Source organism: Choristoneura fumiferana, chromosome 19 (assembly GCF_025370935.1).
Source record: "Choristoneura fumiferana chromosome 19, NRCan_CFum_1, whole genome shotgun sequence".
Lineage (NCBI taxonomy): Eukaryota > Metazoa > Arthropoda > Insecta > Lepidoptera > Tortricidae > Choristoneura > Choristoneura fumiferana.
Genome location: NC_133490.1, coordinates 6,978,644 through 6,997,216, shown reverse-complemented (window position 1 = coordinate 6,997,216; position 18,573 = coordinate 6,978,644).

Here is an 18,573-nt window from a genome sequence, read left to right as displayed (position 1 = left end):
CCTGTGCCCAGCAGTGGGAAGTATATAGGCTGGGATGATGAATGACGTTTTTAATGGCCGTAACTAAAGCGTTTCTAATTCACAAATACATTCACGCAAGAGGCTAAAAAAAGTGAGTGTTTATGATCTCTCTTGTGTGTCACGTCAATAAGTCACTGTCCAGTTTTGTAATTTTTATAATTTGACCTTTAACAATGACTGCGAAGTTATTATAATGTACTTATGAAAAAATTAAGAAAAAAATTGAAAAAAAAACTATTAACTTAATTACCTCAAGGGGTGTTATAAGTTTGACCGCTATGTGTGTCTGTGTGTCTGTCTGTGGCACCGTAGCTTTTGAACGGTTGGGCCGATTGAATGCATCAAAATCGGTTTAGCTCTTTTTGAGATATTGAACTTTGAAGTGACAAAGTTGGGGGTTTTCCAAATTTTTGTTGTTGTGCACTCTCTTTGACAAATAAACATTGTTATTATTTATAATTATTATCATCAGTTTACGAGTAAAGAGGTACCTAAGGCAACAGACAGTCAGACAAGGATGGATGTTACCGTTTAATTGTCTTGTAATCGAAATGAAAAGCAGAGTTCAACACTTCATGTTAAAAAATCTTCTAACCCTCGACTTAAATATTAAGAGATCCGAAACGTTTCGGATAAAATACCGTTTTATGCACTTGTTGCACAATCTAATATTTGCTTCTGCAAATCAGCACGATCAGGTTTTTTTTTTCAAAGAAATTAATCTTGTATGTTTTAAGGATAAACACTTAATTTTACCATAACTAACCAACATAGTGATTGATATGTTAGTCTTATTGTAAACAAGAAATATAAAACATCAAATTTTCATAATGACATCTTATACATCCTTTCAGAACATAAACGACCACGAAGCTAGCTTAATAATACCTGCTAGTAAGACTCAACTGGAATACTATGTAATAATTGTTTCATAAACTTTATATAGGTACTAAAGACTTACACTTCTGCTTCTGATGGTCCATGAATATGTAAAATACTCGACTCGATCCGTTTTGCACTTAACGTGGACACGCCATTACGGGGCTTAAACGTCAAGTTGTAGCCCAAGAGCCGACAGAAATTTAGAAGAGGTATTATAGAGGTTTGACCTATCGCCTCTCAGACAGAGGGTCGTGGGTTCCAACCCCGGCTCGCACCTCTGAGTTTTTCGAAATTCATGTGCGGAATTACATTTGAAATTTACCACGAGCTTTGCGGTGAAGGAAACATCGTGAGGAAACCTGCACAAACCTGCGAAGCAATTCAATGGTGCGTGTGAAGTTCCCAATCCGCACTGGGCCCGCGTGGGAACCATGTAGCCCAAGCCGTCTTGTTCTGGGAGGTGACCTGTTGTGTGCCCAGCAGTGGGACGTATATAGGCTGGGATGATGATTATGAGTTTTCACCAGAGATGTGTGAGGATGCATTGCGAGAAATTTGTTTGTTATAATTCAATAGAAAGTCTTCATTTACCTATTCTCGCTCAGCGCAGCTCTAGTGAAACTAACTGTAATAAATAAGTTTTTTGTTGAAAAAAAAAATTTTAATTCAAGATTTTTATGCTGACTGTATTTGCATCGTCATACTACATTTCCGTACCAAATTTCAAGTCGATACCATTTACCGTTGAGGAGTTCCGTCCTGCAGAGACGATCCTGACCGGACCACCAGGATGTCACCAGATTTACATAAGTATGCCAAATTTCAAGTCAATCTGAACACTGGAAGTGGGTCAAATTCAACTTGCAAGATTTAGATGCATACATTAAACAAACATGTGCAAATTAAATAAAAGCCTTTAAAATACAAACAAATTAATAATAAATATCATGGGACACTTGACACCAATTGACCTAGTCCCAAACTAAGCAAAGCTTGTACTATGGATACTCGTCGGTACTAGGCAACGGATAAACATACTTATATAGATACATACATACTTAAATACTTATTAAACATACAAGACCCGAGAACAAACATTCGTTTTATTCATACAAATATTTGCCCCGACCGGGAATCGAACCCGGGACTTCAAGCTTCGTAAATATATATATATATATATACGAAGCTTGAATATTTTATATATATATATATATATATTATAAACTTTTATTTAGACTTTTATGTCCATAGCGTGTTAGTTACCTAGCTTTTTTACGACTATGCTACCACAATTTAAATAAATGAATGAATGTACAAGGACAAAGGTACTAACAGAAATAATTACACATAAAGGTGAGATAATGCCGTCAACGCCAGCAATTAAACAGACCGACAGACAGACCATAAAGAAGTTCTAAAAGGGTTCCATTTTTTTATTTTTGAGATAACGAAACCTAATAAGTGCATTCGATTCGCATAACACTGCAAAAACTTATAATAACCCCAGTGTATCCTTAACAAAACGTCCATAAAAGTATTATTCGAGTTCAACGACCCCATAAAGGTTGGACAAATCTACTTTACCCCCAAAGTAATGCTATTCCCTTAAATCGAGGGAGGGAAACTATTTGGGAAACTTTTAATACTCTTCATAACAATTTTCGGAGCTATCGCCTTAAGGAATTATAGAAAAAGTTTTAAATAGTTAACACGGTGTTTTTAAAGATTTTCACGATGCGATGCCCTCTTGTAAGTCATCATCATCAGCCGGAAGACGTCCACTGCTGAACAAAAACCTCCCCCTTAGAACGCCACAATAGTCTACAACTCGCCACCGTTTCCCGCAATTCTCACGATGTCTTCAGTCCACCTAGTGGGAGGCCTGCCAACGCTTCGTCTTCAGGTGCGTCGATTCGTGGTCGCCACTCGAGAAATTTCCTCCCCCAACGGGTTATCTGTTCTTCGAGCGATCTGGCCCGCCCATTTCATTTCAACTTGCATATTTTTCCTTGTGTATGTGTCACAGGGAAATGTTTAAAACAGATTTGAACAAAATTTTTAAGGAATAATGACCAAAATAATGGCGAATCCACTTTATCATTTACGTAGAAAAAATCAGTCATTTGATCAAATCCCTGAATCTGGAATGATCTTTAGTGAAATGAAATCAGCCAAAAAACGCAACTTGTTTTTTCATTTCACTAGATTTGTTTAATGATTTGATATAAGTAATCCCTGAAGTACGCCAGTGAGTTGACGAAATGAACTGGTATAGTCAACAATAAACTGCGGACGGACAGACGGACAGACACGAGGAAACCGTAAAGGCTTCTTGTAAGACTACGGAGCCCTAAAAAGTATTTTAGATCTTCCTATGACCATTCATGTTTGATCGCCATTAACAAACATAAACACAGATGGAAACGAGTTAAAAATCCACTATTAATGGATCTTAAACTCGATTAATTATACTTGTATAGGATCCAACCAGTTTTCATTGCCCTTGATTATAGTTATGCGTGTCTATGAAATGAAATCGTTTAATGCAATATTAGCTTGACTGTGTGAATTCTGTCTAATAATATTGTGAACTGAAATATACACACTTATAAATTAGCTATATTTCCGTAATAAAAGTGTTTCATTTCGTTATAACTCCGAAGCTAAACCTAAAGAGTACTAATGACTGGAGATGGCAAGTCGCGCTTCACCTTCTATTCAAGAATTTAACAGAAAACAGACCACATGTGGATATAAAATCCCGTATGTGCGACACAAACATGTTAACTTGCTTCCACATAAAACGATACATAATAACACACTAAACTAAGCACACTAAATTAAGCTTCGCGCACTCACACGACACGTCATGTTATAAAGTTACTGCTTAATGAATACTTTTGGCAGTAGGGTAGACCAATGACGTGATTTTTTTCAAACTGACAAACAATTGTCTTCTATAATAATATACTAAATTATACTAAATTAAACGGATCAACTCACTATTATAAGTGTAAATGAAACTCAAATGTTTGTCAGCCCATTTATGGGTATCTAAAAACACACGGATATTAATTTCCTTTCTTAGCCGTCTGAAAGAAAAAAAGAAAGAAGTAAGAAGATAAAACTAAGTAGGTACTTCGAAGTGGTCCGAACAAAGTAGGGGTACACAACAGTCGCTTTCCTTGTTTAATTGTGTAGTGTTCAAAACAGTGAGGGTGAAATAGGTTCGTCTCCTGTTCGTTTGATGCTTTAAGGCTATACGAACATAAACGTAAGATGAAGTCGCTCAATTAATCTTATAATTACAGCGAAGTTATGTCTGCATTAAAGAGTCATTAAATCCTTTAATAACACAGTTAGCAAAAAATGGTCAAGTGTGAGATCGGATCGAGTATGGATGCAGTATAAAAATCCTTATAAAACATTATATTTTTAGTTGAAATCAAATAAAAAGTCGTGGTAGCTTAGTGGTGGGAAGCTAGTGGGTAAATTATATTTTGCAGGTCATGCCAAAAAAACTTTTATCTTACTAAGAATTCGGCACGAATATTTAGTAGGTACAATTGTTTTTTTTTCTAAATTTTAGCACACTTTTTTTTTAATTTATTGGGGGAAAAAACAGATACAGACACAATTAATAGCAATAGTACATTAAAGTAATGCGATAAGTATAGCCTACATCCTAAAACAATTCCCACTAAGACTTATTGGAAGATGTGGCAATGACACTTTTGACACTTTTGAAGGACAAATAATTTTGCTTAATGCCAATTGCTGTAAATTTACATTGATTAATTAATAATTATTATTTACGAGTCAATTAACCTAATGAAACATTTCTTTACACTATTATATTTTATCTATCTCTCTCATACCTTCATACTTAACTACTACATTTTTTTTATTAATATGGACTTCCACAAAGAAACACTTGAACCAATTAACGATCCTTAAAACGTTAAATTTTTCCCGCCAATTACGGAACCCTATAAATACTTTGTACTTGTACAACAGGATTGTTATCCCGTCACACAGGTTTTGTAAACTATTTTCAGCAAAACAAAATGTCCGTCTAGTCTTAAGAATTCAATATTAATTGGCCTCTGAATTTAAAATATAATATCACCGTATTAAAATAGAGCAAACAAGGGAGAAAACGGTTCTAGCATTCTTACCTACATCAGATCTTTATCTTCCTTAACAAATTAATGAACAAGTCAATGAACCCATCTAACAATTATTACCTAGGTATTTACTTTTAAAGAACGAAAAACTTACATGTATGTTAGAATATATATATGATAGAATTTATTTATTTACTACCTATCGGTTCCCACAGCTCGTGACTTACTCTTATTACTTTAGCACAGTATGTATCAGTAAGTCATCTACAAACAACTCGCTGAAGCGCAAGCGCGAGCTTTCCACTCTCACACACACCATGAGATAATTACAAGCCTATTTAACTTGCAATGTTTTGTTTGTTCGGGTCAAACCTTGCAATTCTTATTCAATCCACTTCTACTGATCGAATGTATAATAAAAATTATGCTCACTTACACAAACTTACTTCATAAGGTGACTGAGTATGGATTGGACAGTGTGTGCTAGAACAGTCACAACACAAGAGTTTTGCCCTTGTCACTATTCATAACGGACCGTGTAATGCTTATTGGGTTTATTAATTACAACATTTACAAACAATATGTATAACTAGACAAAATGACGGGTATAACATGTCAAGTGGCTCAATAATCCCGTGCAATGTAAGCGCATTATAGATTAAGAGCCTTTTTCACCGCTTATTACTACATTTAATGCGGTGATGCCGTATCTCTTTATTCGGATAAAATAAACAAAAGCGACATACAAACTCAAACTCACAACATTTTTTGACAAGAAAAACACACTACATCACAACAAAAACACAGTAAAAACATAAATAGGAGAAGAGAGAAAATAAGAGACATTGTGCTGTAGTGTGATGCCAAAAGGACTGAGCTCAGCATGTACCGTACATCACAGATATCTATCTAGATATCTATCTGTGAAATTATAATATATTATTTAATATTTTATTTCATATTCTGTATTTTAACTTTACTAGGTACTTACTTTGTTGGTGTGTCTATTAAATAAATAAATAACTATTGCGTGTGTGTTAAATAAACTTTTTTCATTCTTGAAAATACAAACTGAAATACAGATGCACAGAAAAAACAGAAAAATAAGACATCACTGGAGAATCGAACCCAGGTCCTCGGTAATCCGTACCGCGTGCTATACCGCTACACCACTGATGGTCAACGGTACCGACACGAATTTCCCTATGCACCTCATATCTCAGCTTGTGTTTCTTACTTAGTCACTTAAGCAGCGACGCTAGCGACATCTATGCCGTAGCCTCGAACTTTTTCGGCATTCCATTGGAACTAACCGCTCACCCGGACAAGAGATATTGTTTCTAAGCAATCAAATTAACATTGGTTTTTTGGAATCTTTTTGTATTATTTCAACCCAATCTTAATTTTTCATTCTTTCATTCTGTCACATAACATTGATCAAAAACTGGTGAAACAGGCCCTAAGATTACTTACTGTATATTAAGTACTATGACTTTGGCAAATGTAAGGCATTTTTTTCGAGAAATAGTATAACATTTGATAGTCTGGTGTTATCTATAGAGGGCACGCTCGTTGCATGATAAGAATTCTTGTGTGACTTTATTGACTTGAATCGGTAAAAATAAATATTGATAACTAACTGTCTGATTAAGACGTTTCATATTTTTCGTACGGTTGTACCTTTGGTTTGGCTTATGATTTCTCAAGTAGAGGATCGTATTTCCACTGTACCAATAATACAAAATTTAAATACAAGGGCCGTACCAAGTTTCATGGCCTGGGGGGGAGGGCGGGTCAGTCACATTTTTTTAAATCGAATCTCCGTTTTTTTTGTCATCACAAATCAAGATGAGACATCAATACGATACATAAAATTACGTTTATGTTGTAGGGAAAATACAATTTCTTGGGAACAGACCTAAGAATGAATTTTCTCTGATGAAAATACAGTGTGGAATCAGTAAAATCAGTATGGCGCCAGTAGTCCATGGTGTGGAAAGTTCCAATTTGCATGGAGACGAAGTGGAATTACAGCCCGAGTCGTTTTCATTCGAGAAAGTTCGGCATCTACTGGGCAATTCTGGAGATGCGATCTTCAAACTTTATAAACTTCTTCTTCCTTTTTTCATGATGATCACGATGATTATTTTCTTTCTTCAAACTAATCAATTCAACTAATCCGTATCATAATAATATTATAATGCGAAGTTGGTGTTTGTTCATCTTTTCTCGTCGCAACGGAGTGACAGATCGAAGTGACTTTTGGCAATAGAGAGGCAGAGAGTGACATATTCAACTTTTTAATCCCGGAAAAATTCAGTTCCCGAGGGAACAGCGCGCTATAACTGAATTCCACGCGGTCGAAGCCGCGGGCAAAACGTAGTATCATATATTTTAACATTTACGTTGAGCGTTGTATTCTAATTTGTTTGTTATATATAATAGCTTTGCAGTGTTATCATTACACTGAGCGGCAAAAAGTCTGGTCTCAAATGTATGCATAATAGGTAATTTTGTATGTGGAGTGGGCAAATTTTGTGACGGCTGTTTATTGAACACTGTGGTAATCAATAGATTATAAATACATTCATTTTCATTCTCGCTGTTCGGCGTTCAACCTCGGTTTTGTTTTGTCGTGACCCACTCTATTTTTTATAGTCGGCCTGGCAAGTGCCAGTCGAAAAGGTATCGGTTGGAGGTTAGATATAATTAAATTAAATTTATTATTATTCTAATTTTTTGTACTATTTTACTTTCCTCACAGTCGAAATAAAAGTTGAGTGTCTAACTCGGGTGAAATTACCCATTTCCCCTCGAACTATTGAATTTTTTTAAACCATCTGAATCGATTGTGCTTTTGGTTCTGAGTAGTAAAAACCATATTTTTTCCAAAATTAAAAAAAACACTATTTTTGTGAAATTTCCAATATGACCGCGGATGAATGGACTTCGAAAACGGCTAATCATCGCATTCCCAACACATTCTCTCAATTTATGGACATTTACGGCAAAGCATACGTAGCTGTTTAAATAGTAGAAGTGGATTAAGATTGTAATAAAAAATATTTTCTGCCTATTTTGCTGTGGTATATTTATTTGGCAATGATGGTCTTGCCGTAAGCGCTGGTAATAACATTTTTTATTATTTATTATTTATCTTATACAATAAAAAATACAATTATAAATCGCCAAACTGCAAAACAATTTATTTGCGAAAACTGCACTCCTTATTTATTTTTTTTAATTGAAGGTATCTGCTGCAATCAATCTACTATTAATGTAGTGGTGCGTGAAAAGTTATGTTTTTAAATTACGTACAGTCGCGAACCGGTATTGTTGAGTCACTTGCCTGTTCGTACTTTAGCCGTATACTTAATGCTGTTCTGGTTTATTAATGAGAATATTTACTACATTATGTATAACTCGGGTAAACTATGTAGGTATCTACAGTTGGCGAGTAGCGCAACAATCACGGTTCGCGATGGTACATTATCGCATGGGGCTGAAGTTCCGTTTCCACCAATAATGTGGGAGGATGTTTTGCGAGGAATGTGTTTTTCATTAACCAATAGGAACGCTTCATTTACCTTGCCTCGCACAGGACATCTCTGGTGAAACAGCTGAGCGGAGCGAGGCGAGGTGAATGAAGCGTTTCTATTGGTTAAGGGGCTACCCGAGGTTTTCATCGATTTTTGACAAGTTTTGAATCGTATCTCCTACTTTTGCACTACAGATAGAATTATAAGTCAAACGGCTATCGGTTCTCAATCTTTTATCTCCATTTTTGTCCACCGGATTTTGAAAAAATTAATACTTAGTTTGTATGATTTTAATTTTAATTTTTTTAATTTAATTTAATTTTGAAAGATACGAAATCTACATATTTGGGTTTGTCTTTGACGTCTCTAAAAACTGGTCGAGGGTTTTCATTTGAAACTAATTGACACAAAAGTTATGGCCAGAAAACCAGTTTTTTGGCCTAAAATTGTTCAACTTTGATGCCAAATATCTCGAAAACAATTAGCTTTGAAGTAAATATGGGGTACTATATTGCTTAAAGCCGGTGTTGTTAATATAATAAGCTACAAAAAACATCAGAAAACTAAGGAATTTAGATCGAAGGTCACTGGGGCATGGGATCCCCTTAATTAAAAACACATTCGTCGCAACACATCATCGCACATTATTGGTAGAAACGCAGCTTTATAGGCATAAACAGTTCTCAGCATATTATTTTCTTTAATCTTTGCCCGGCGCAAGTTTTTGTGGTCCACTCGACCGCCGCGTCAATTTTTTGTCGAAGTCATTATTCTTTGTGGCCGCTTTAATTGTACTGCGATGTTGCTTTTAACACTAATTATGCAAGCCTTAAAGTTATGTAGATAAGACTCAAAATACGTTAGCATGGCTGACTTGTCATTAAGTCTTGTCAATGGATAATACTTACCATATGTGATCTTATTGTATGTACTTAGAGTTGAAGATTGAATGATTGTATTTTTTTTCAAGTATTATGTTCTTTTTCATTCATATACTTGGATTAGATTCGGTTCTTTTCTTGATTGGTTTAATTTGGGTTTGATCAAATTTCTAGATTTGTTTTTGCAAGTCCTTTGGCTTTGGTACAGCTTAAGTACTAATCCGAGTCTAATCTCTGACACAGGGAAAAAAAAAGACAAAAATAGATAAAAATGAATCTAACTTGTAGTAAATTAAGAACGAAAGTTGTCATATACCCGTGTGTGGTGTCGGGTAAGAATTACACCTCTCATTTCTTCCGTGTTTGTCGTAAGAGGCGACAAAGGATATATAGGTTAAGGTATACCATAGGCGACTGGCTTTCAACCTCTGTCACTATTGCACCGTTTTTGTCAAACTATAAACCTAAAATTGCTAAAAGTGGCTCCGAAGCGGTAACGTTTCGTGTGATCTGCCTACCCCATTTGGGAATACAGGCGTGATGTTTGTGTGTGTGTGTGTGTGTGCCAAGTTGACCTCAAGTTAGTTTGACCTCAAATTCAGAGAACATTTTTTGCCCTCTCTATTGAAGATAAAAAAAACAAAAAAAAAATGAAAAATGTAACCAAATTAAATATTGAAGAGGCATTGAAAATAACGCAGAATATCCATAAAATTTAGAATATCTCATGAAATCCTTTCTTGTGTTTGAATGACACGAAAAGAAGATCTTTTATCCTTTACAGGACAAACGAACAGGAACAAGACTTTGAGGTCCTAGGTTAGAAAATGTATCGAAATACATATCTAAATACTAACCACAACATTCTGGGATTGGCCAAAGAATAGATAATAGTACAAGTAGGGCTTAGAATCTGTTAGGTAGTTGGGTGTTCGCGTGATGTTTTCAGTCTCATATAATAATAAAAAAACACATTATTCTGAAGGTACAATTGAAATAAAAGCTATCCTAAAAATAACTTAACTAAGTATATATACAATTCCACTAATAGGTATAATTACGAATGTTTGTAAGCCTGTTCGTTTTTTTTGTTAAGTACCTCTTCACGTCTAAACCGCTGAACCGATTTTGATGTCATTCGGTACACAGATAGATAATAGGATAATTTTTATCCCGGAAAATGGCATAGTTCCCGTGGGATACCGATAAATGACTTCTATGCGGACGGAGTCGCGGGCAACAGCTAGTAGTTTATAATTCATAAATCATGAATCATTTATTTGCATCAAACATGGTACATATATTTTGCGGTATGAAAGAAACATGTTTTGAATTATTGTTTTTATCTGTATTTGTAACGAGTTGAACCTCTGATTTTTTCATCATTGTCGGCATCGGCAAACTAACTATTATGGACTAATCCCGAGCTCTAGCTATCAACATGCCAAATTACATCCAAATCCCTTCATCATCATCATCATCATCATCATCACCAGCCGGAAGACGTTCCCTGCTGAACAAAGGTCACAATGAACGACATCTCTTCACTTTACATCCATCGGTTGTCCACAACTGCCACGACCCCCACGACAGCCTTCATCAAAGACAATTAAAAACACAATTGTTATAGTAAGCTTTCTAGGGTGAGAGTCTAGCAAATACTGCCTTTAGAAGCACGCACTTATTTCACAACAAATACAGGCTGTGTACTGAGCTCCTGACCTAGTTTTAGTGTTTGTCTTGAGGCTAGACGCTGGAAATTGAAGAAAACAGCCAAGAAACGTCGTTTGACGTTACGAGGGATGCTACAGAAGTTAGTTTTTGTTTGGTATTCTGATAACTAATTGAAATTTTGCAGGTGGTAGGATCTTGTGCAAGGTCCGCCCGAATTGCTACCACCATTTTGCTCGCTAATCCTGCCGTGAAATAGCAGTGCTTGCATTGTTGTGTTTCGGCGTGGAGAGTAAGACAGCCGGTGAAATTACTGGCACTTGAGGTATCACATCTTAGGCCTCTAGGTTGGCAACACATCTGCAATCCCCCTGGTGTTGCAGTTGCATCTATGGGCGGTAGTAATCTCTTACCATTAGGTGACCCACTTGCTCGTTTGCCATCCAGTCGAATATAAAAAGAAAAAAAAATGAGTTTCGAAGTATTTTGTCTGTGCGGAATATACCTAAATAGAAGGCAATAATAACCAAAAAAAAAAAAGTAGAGTGGACATGACATACCATACAATTAGACAAAAAATAGTCCCCGGCCGACTACAGCAATTTGTGCGATCTGATTGGCCGGATATGGTCAGGTACAAGTGTATCACGCACTAAGCTATGATATGAAGAGAGCTATGCTTGGAGTTTCTTTGCACTTTAGAATTCGGAATATGGAAGTTGAACTGGTAATGAGTTAGGCACATCGCTCGAAGAACAGACAACCGTTGGTGGAGAGAAAGATCCTAGAGGGACGACCGCGAACCGGAAGGCAAAGCTTTGGTAGGCCTCCCACTAAGTGGACTAACTTGCAAGCAACCGATGGATGCAAGTGACGGGTTGTTGTTTATATTAGCGGTTCTATGCTGGAGGTCTTTATTTGTGGACGTCTTCCGGCTGATGATAAAAATGACAAATGTATCTGAACTATGACATGTTTCGTTAGATTATTCATATTCCATTTTTCGAGGGAACCTGTATACCTGAGAAGCAATTCAATGGTGCGTTTAAAGTTCAAAACTATAAACTAAAATCACCAATAAACGTCATAGTTTGGCGAAATTAGTTATGTAAATAAAATTATGTACCTTTTTTTGAGAATAATTAAAAAAAAAAATTACTAATTTTTCTCAGCCGCGACCTTACGATAACTGTCTATGCAACAAATGTGTCTTCATGCAGCTCCTCCAACTCCACAGTGTAAGAACACACACAAATCACACAAACCCAACTATCACCACAACCACACTGTACAATGCCCGTACAATCCAAAAAGAAGAGGTCCACTATAGGGTTCATGAAATGAAACTCCACACAGTTTACATTCGTAACAATGTATATTCAACAAAAAACAACTTCTTCCTTTTATAGGATCTGAGGCAACCAAACGATAGCGCCATCTAATTCGATCCCAGTGACATCTATCGGATTTTAAATAAACTAAATATTCCGTGAACACACAACACTGAAGCGTTTCCAACTCAAGCAGACTTATATTCACCATGCTATCGCAAGGTTGCGGGTGAGCAAAGTATTGGTTTTAGTTAATTGATATCGATGACGATGAGCCCGACTGACCCTTGACCGGTTTTAACACGCTTTATTAAATGAATAGGTAGTTTTATCGATTCGGTATCGTTTTAATACCGGAATTCGTTCCGGATCGTCCCTCTTGTATTCAATTCGAGCTGCACCACGTAATCGGGTTTCGATCGGATGCGATTTTGTTCTTCGCTATCGAATCGAATGAAATTTTCGAACCGGTGAACGTTAATAGAAAGAAAAAAAACTTGGCATTTATTAAGATGTTACAAAGAAAAGCAAATTGTCACGAAATCGTCATCATCTCGGCCTAGAGCTCAGCACGAGAGGGCTTGGGCCGTAATTCCCACGTTTGGCTCAATGGTGATTTGGGAGTTTCACACATACCATTGTATTTCTTCGCACGTGTATGCAGGCACATAGGCGAAATTTCGACAGAGAACCAAAGTTATCGACATAGCACGCTGAAGTGGCAATGGGCCGGCCATATAACCCGAAGAACCGATAACCGTTGGGGTAGACGAGTTCTTGAGTGGAGGCCACGGATCGGCAAACGTAGCGTAGGACGTCCTCAGACTCGGTGTAGCGATGATCTTCGCAGGGCGGCTGGCAAGAGCTGGATGAGAGTGGCCAAGGATCGTGCTCAGCGGCGTGCCATGGGAGAGGCCTATGTCCAGCAGTGGACGAACATACGCAAGTGACGCAAGTGTTATATGCAACGTTAATGAAATCTAATATATAAAATTCTCGGGTCAAAAATGTTTGTGAAAAGTTTACGTTTGTGAAATGTCTGTGAAACGGCTTGACCGATTTTTATGTTTTTTTTTGTATATCCGGCAGGTCTGAGAATAGGATGTAAACTACTTTTCATACCTCTACGCGGACGGAGTCGCAGGCAACAGCTAGCATCATAATTATGATTGTTTTTTTGGAGTCTTTTTGTATTTTTTATTTCAACTCCAAATTTGTTACTTTTACGGGTATCCCGACAGAGAGAGTGACGTCTCTCGATGAGAGCGGAACATAGATGTCGCTAGTGCTGCTGCATAAGTAGCGTAGTAGAAATAAGCAACCTGAGATATGTATGCATAGGAAAAAATCGTGTCTAGATTCCTGTCCAGCGGTGGTGTAGGGGTTATAGCACGCAGCACGGATTGCTGAGGACCTGGGTTCGATTCCTAGCGCTGGTCTCTTTTTCTTGGTTTTTCTGTGCATCCATGTCTCAGTTTGTATTTTCGATATGTATTTTCGAGCTAGCATCAAAATAAAAACCTATAGTAAAATCCCGAAATTTAGATTTGACTGTTTGATCGATTTACGCGTGCGAAGCCGGGAGTAAACATAAGTGTATTATATTTGCGCTGGTAGTCTCCTAAGGCCACGGGTAACGTCACTCCGATACAGTAACCATTCGATATGGTACGTCAATCGATTATTTTGATTCAAACTCAACTTTTTATCCGTTGTTTCACGCTGTTTAACGTTTATTTGATCTGTTCCGGATGCTTTTGCATGATTAATTCCTTAATCACGGATTAATCCGCTAATTATAAAAAAAAACAGAAGAGGAACGTTATTGTTATGTAGCCGGCACATAATATATGATAGAAATAATATTAACCATATTTACAGTAGAGATTGTATAAATATTGTACTCGTAATTTTATGAATTAAATTCGGGTTTTTTTCCGCGTACCTTGGTTTTACCGTAGCTCGATATCGACGTAGTGTAGGGCGCCCTCCGGCCAGGTGGAGTGTCGATTTGCGAAAGGCTGCTGGTAGAAGCTGTGTGTACCTCTACCATGAGTTTACAGTGACCGTACTCGATAGCAACGGCATAAATTATTTGTAGGGGCGCTTTACAATTCTCCATACAAATAATTTACGCCGTCGCTATCGAGTACGGTCACTGTAAACTCATGGTAGTGGTACAGGTGGAGTGACGATTTGCGAAAGGCTGCTGGTAGAAGCTGGATGCGTCTCGCCGAGGACAGGGCGCAATGGCGCTCTTTGGGGGAGGCCTATGTCCAGCAGTGGACTGCTATAGGCTGATGATGATGATGATGTGGTCTAAGAAGAAGCACACTTTCCTAGTAAATGTTCATTTATTCATAGATGGTAAGGCTGCGCTAACACTTAAAATAAAACCCCATTATTTCAAATCCTATACGCTATTCATAGCGATAACACATTACACGTTATTTAGAACACCATAACACCTACACATAAGTTAACTCCCCACAGAGACACAGCACCTGTAAACCTGAGTAAAGATTACCTACTCTTATTATATTATTATAAATCACATTAAAAACAACGATACAAAAAAATGGAGATGGGGAAAATTATAAAAAGTAAGCGGTATTTTTGATAACAATTCTAAGAAAAAAAAAACCTTCGAAAACCAACTTTCTATTAACACTCTTTTTGCGTCGTGGGTTAAAAATGCCTCCGATGAGTTTGTTTTTTCGTTACTTTCTATTAGAAAAAAAAACATAATGTACAATATGTTTTTAGTATCGATGACAATGAGGACGATTAGTACTCAACTGTAAAATTAATGATTTAGTTCCCGTCGACACTTATTTTTATGACTCCTGTAATAGATCTTAAAAAGCTTTATACAAACGAGTGTTAACCTGCGAATTATAATGCACTGTGTGTTTAGTCTGGTCTGTTTAGTAGCACTTGGTCCAACTCCCATACTCCCGTGATCAATCATAATAGTAATCTTTATAGAGAAGTGGCCATGCAGAAAGAACATCATACCAATTTTAACCATTTTAGCCCCCCATCCCCGCTTTTATACATATTGCTGTGAAAACTTCAATCATTTTGTTTCTATGCCACAAACCGCCCCCCCCCCCTCCCTCGCCCTAAATATGTGACATAATTTATGGATGACCCTCAAGCAGATAAGGGTAGAGCCACAAATATAAGGCAGTTGATATTCTTCTCAATGTAGTGATGTATCCACACACTTCTTCATTTACGCCACCTTATTGTCGAAGATACAAATACAGAACCACAACTTCTTCATCACTTGAACTAGACATTTTGTAGACGTCTGTTCTCAAAACAGAAATGATTGTGAATAATTTTATCACGTTGTGGTTGCGGCGTGTGTGGAAAACGATTGAAACTGGTTTCAAACCAATAATTTCAAAGGGGTTTCATTGCAGTTGCGTTTTATCGTGTACTGTACGCGGTATTGCAGTATCACCGACGTTATGCAGCTCGTAGTTGAGCTTTACCTCTGTCAGACACCCACTCATGTGGCACCGCCCAGGGCATTGCAATATCAACAAATTAACTTTATCCAAACGAGATTCTATTTGCAGAAGGAATAAACCATTTCATTACGTCCAGTCAACACATGAGGCAGTATCGTTAGTTAGGGCCGGCCTACGCAGTGCCTATATAGGGCCTAATGATTTTAAGGGTCCCTCACACTAGCGTGCGTCAAAATGGGTAAAGGATTCCGTCAAAGAATGCTTAAAATAAATAATACATGAAAATTATCACATTGTTATGAAGAAGTTAATATTTATCTGTTAAGATTACTTTTAATTTTACAATTTATTATTAATCAGTATTTATTAATTTCGGTGAATAACATTATTAAATTTACTTTAGTTAAAAAAAAAAATCTAGAGAATAAGATTTGTTTGGATGCCAATGTATCTGGTTAGACATGTTACACCTCATTAGTTTAATTTTTAAGGCCGAATTTACCATGTCTTAGGCCCACTTGCAGTAAACGCCACCATCAGGCGATCCGCGTGCTCGTTTGCCCCCTATACCATAAAAAAAAAAAAAACACAAGTCTCGAGCGCTAAACTCTGTTTAGTAGTGTCAAGTTGTACGGAACTGTCAAGCTTAAGCCTGGATTAATTAAGTATAGTTAACTACGAAATCTAGATTTATTTTTTATAAACTATTTCGTTTCATTTCGTCTTGTAGAGTTGTTTGTACTCGTGCACTAAACGGATCGCTCCCAACTAGGTACAGTTGAATTATTTATTATACTTACTTCTGAAAAAAAAATACAATAAAAAACATCTGAAATGTCTTGTGTAAGAGGAATGAAATATAACAAGCTTCTACACAGAAGGTTCGCTATTTGAAGGGATCGCTAATGCGGATCGGAATTATTTCCAAATATCACTGTCCATGATATAATCATTAACTCATTATATAATCATTAATTTTATAATACGCCTTTGCTATTAATGTCTTCTTGAAAATAGATCTGAATTTTGTATCCGTTTCATTCGTAATATTTTTTGGAATTTTATTATAAAAACGTATGCAATTTCTCAGAAACGACTTTTTGGTTTTAGCCAGTCTGTAAGATGGAACTTTAAGCTTCCCTGTGTTTCTTAACGTCGTTAAGAATTGAGTTGTGTTCACATATTTTGACTAAGTATTTACACAAAAGTTTAAGAACTCGACTGTACAATCGTGTAAACTGCTGACAAGACGACAACATTACGAATAGAAAGACGCTAGTGTGACTGTGTGACGCGGCTTTTATAAGTAGGGGGACCATATGGATGGTATTTGGACGGGGCTTTTGAAGATTCTTGAGACTGACTCGTTTTTTTTTTTTTGACTGGATGGCAAAAGAACAATTAAGTGGGTCGTCATATTGTATAACTCTATTCCTTCTCTTCTTGTGTAACAGATAACTATGATTCCATCACAGTTTAATTTGTTTGATTAAATAGAGATGGCATCATAGATGACTGTCACATACGATAACAGAAACTTAACAGGCAGTAATGAAACGGAACTTTCGCAGTAAAGTTTTTTTTTTATTTGACTGGATGGCAAACGAGCAAGTGGGTCTCCTGATGGTAAGAGATCACCACCGCCCATAAACATCTGCAACACCAGGGGTATTGCAGATGCGTTGCCAACCTAGAGGCCTAAGATGGGATACTTCAAGTACCAGTAATTTTACTGGCTGTCTTACTCTCCATGCCGAAACACAACAGTGCAAGCACTGCTGCTTCACGGCAGGATTAGTGAGCAAGATGGTGGTAGCAATACGGGCGGACCTTGCACAAGGTCCTACCACCTGCAAGAGTTTGTGAGAATAAGTCTGAAATTCACAATAAAGGGTCACCCTACATTTTCAGACTCAATTGAGACACAGTTTTAAATATAATTGTCTTTTACTGAATCAGACGTTACCTACCTACTTTGAAAAGATTTTTATTATAAAAAAAATATATTGAATCTATCTTTTTACTCGATGGCCATACGCGCAAAACAGCTGCGTTTGAGCGACACAGTATGTTTCATGTAAAAAGCGTGGGCTTCAGCTGCATTTACATAAATAAGTACCTGTCTTCTGATACAGGTATCCTGCATACCTACTAGAAGGTCCCTAGCCTTCTCGCATGTACTTCTGATTGATTAATAAATTCATTTCATTTCTTTTCAAGTACCTAATTACTAATTAGGTATGACACATAACCGACTAAGTATCACTTATATATGTCGGCGGTCGATCGTAAGATCCGCCAGATCACGAAATTCTTAGGCATATCGTGAAATGGCGCCATTTCATGTTATGCCTAAAAGTTGGCCAGGCATATCACGATGTGCCTGAAAAACAATACGCCAGATCGATTAGAGCAGCGTTTCTTAACCTTTTTCAGTCCGCGGACCCCTAGACAATCAAGCACGATTTCAAGGACCCCCTTAATAAAAAACAGGAATAAATTTAGGTCAATTTTATTTAATTCAAATGTCTATAGATAAGACGGCGGACCCCATACACATACTCGTGGACCCCCAGGGGTCCGCGGACCACAGGTTAAGAAACGCTGGATTAGAGCAAAGCATTCGTCGATATTTCCTA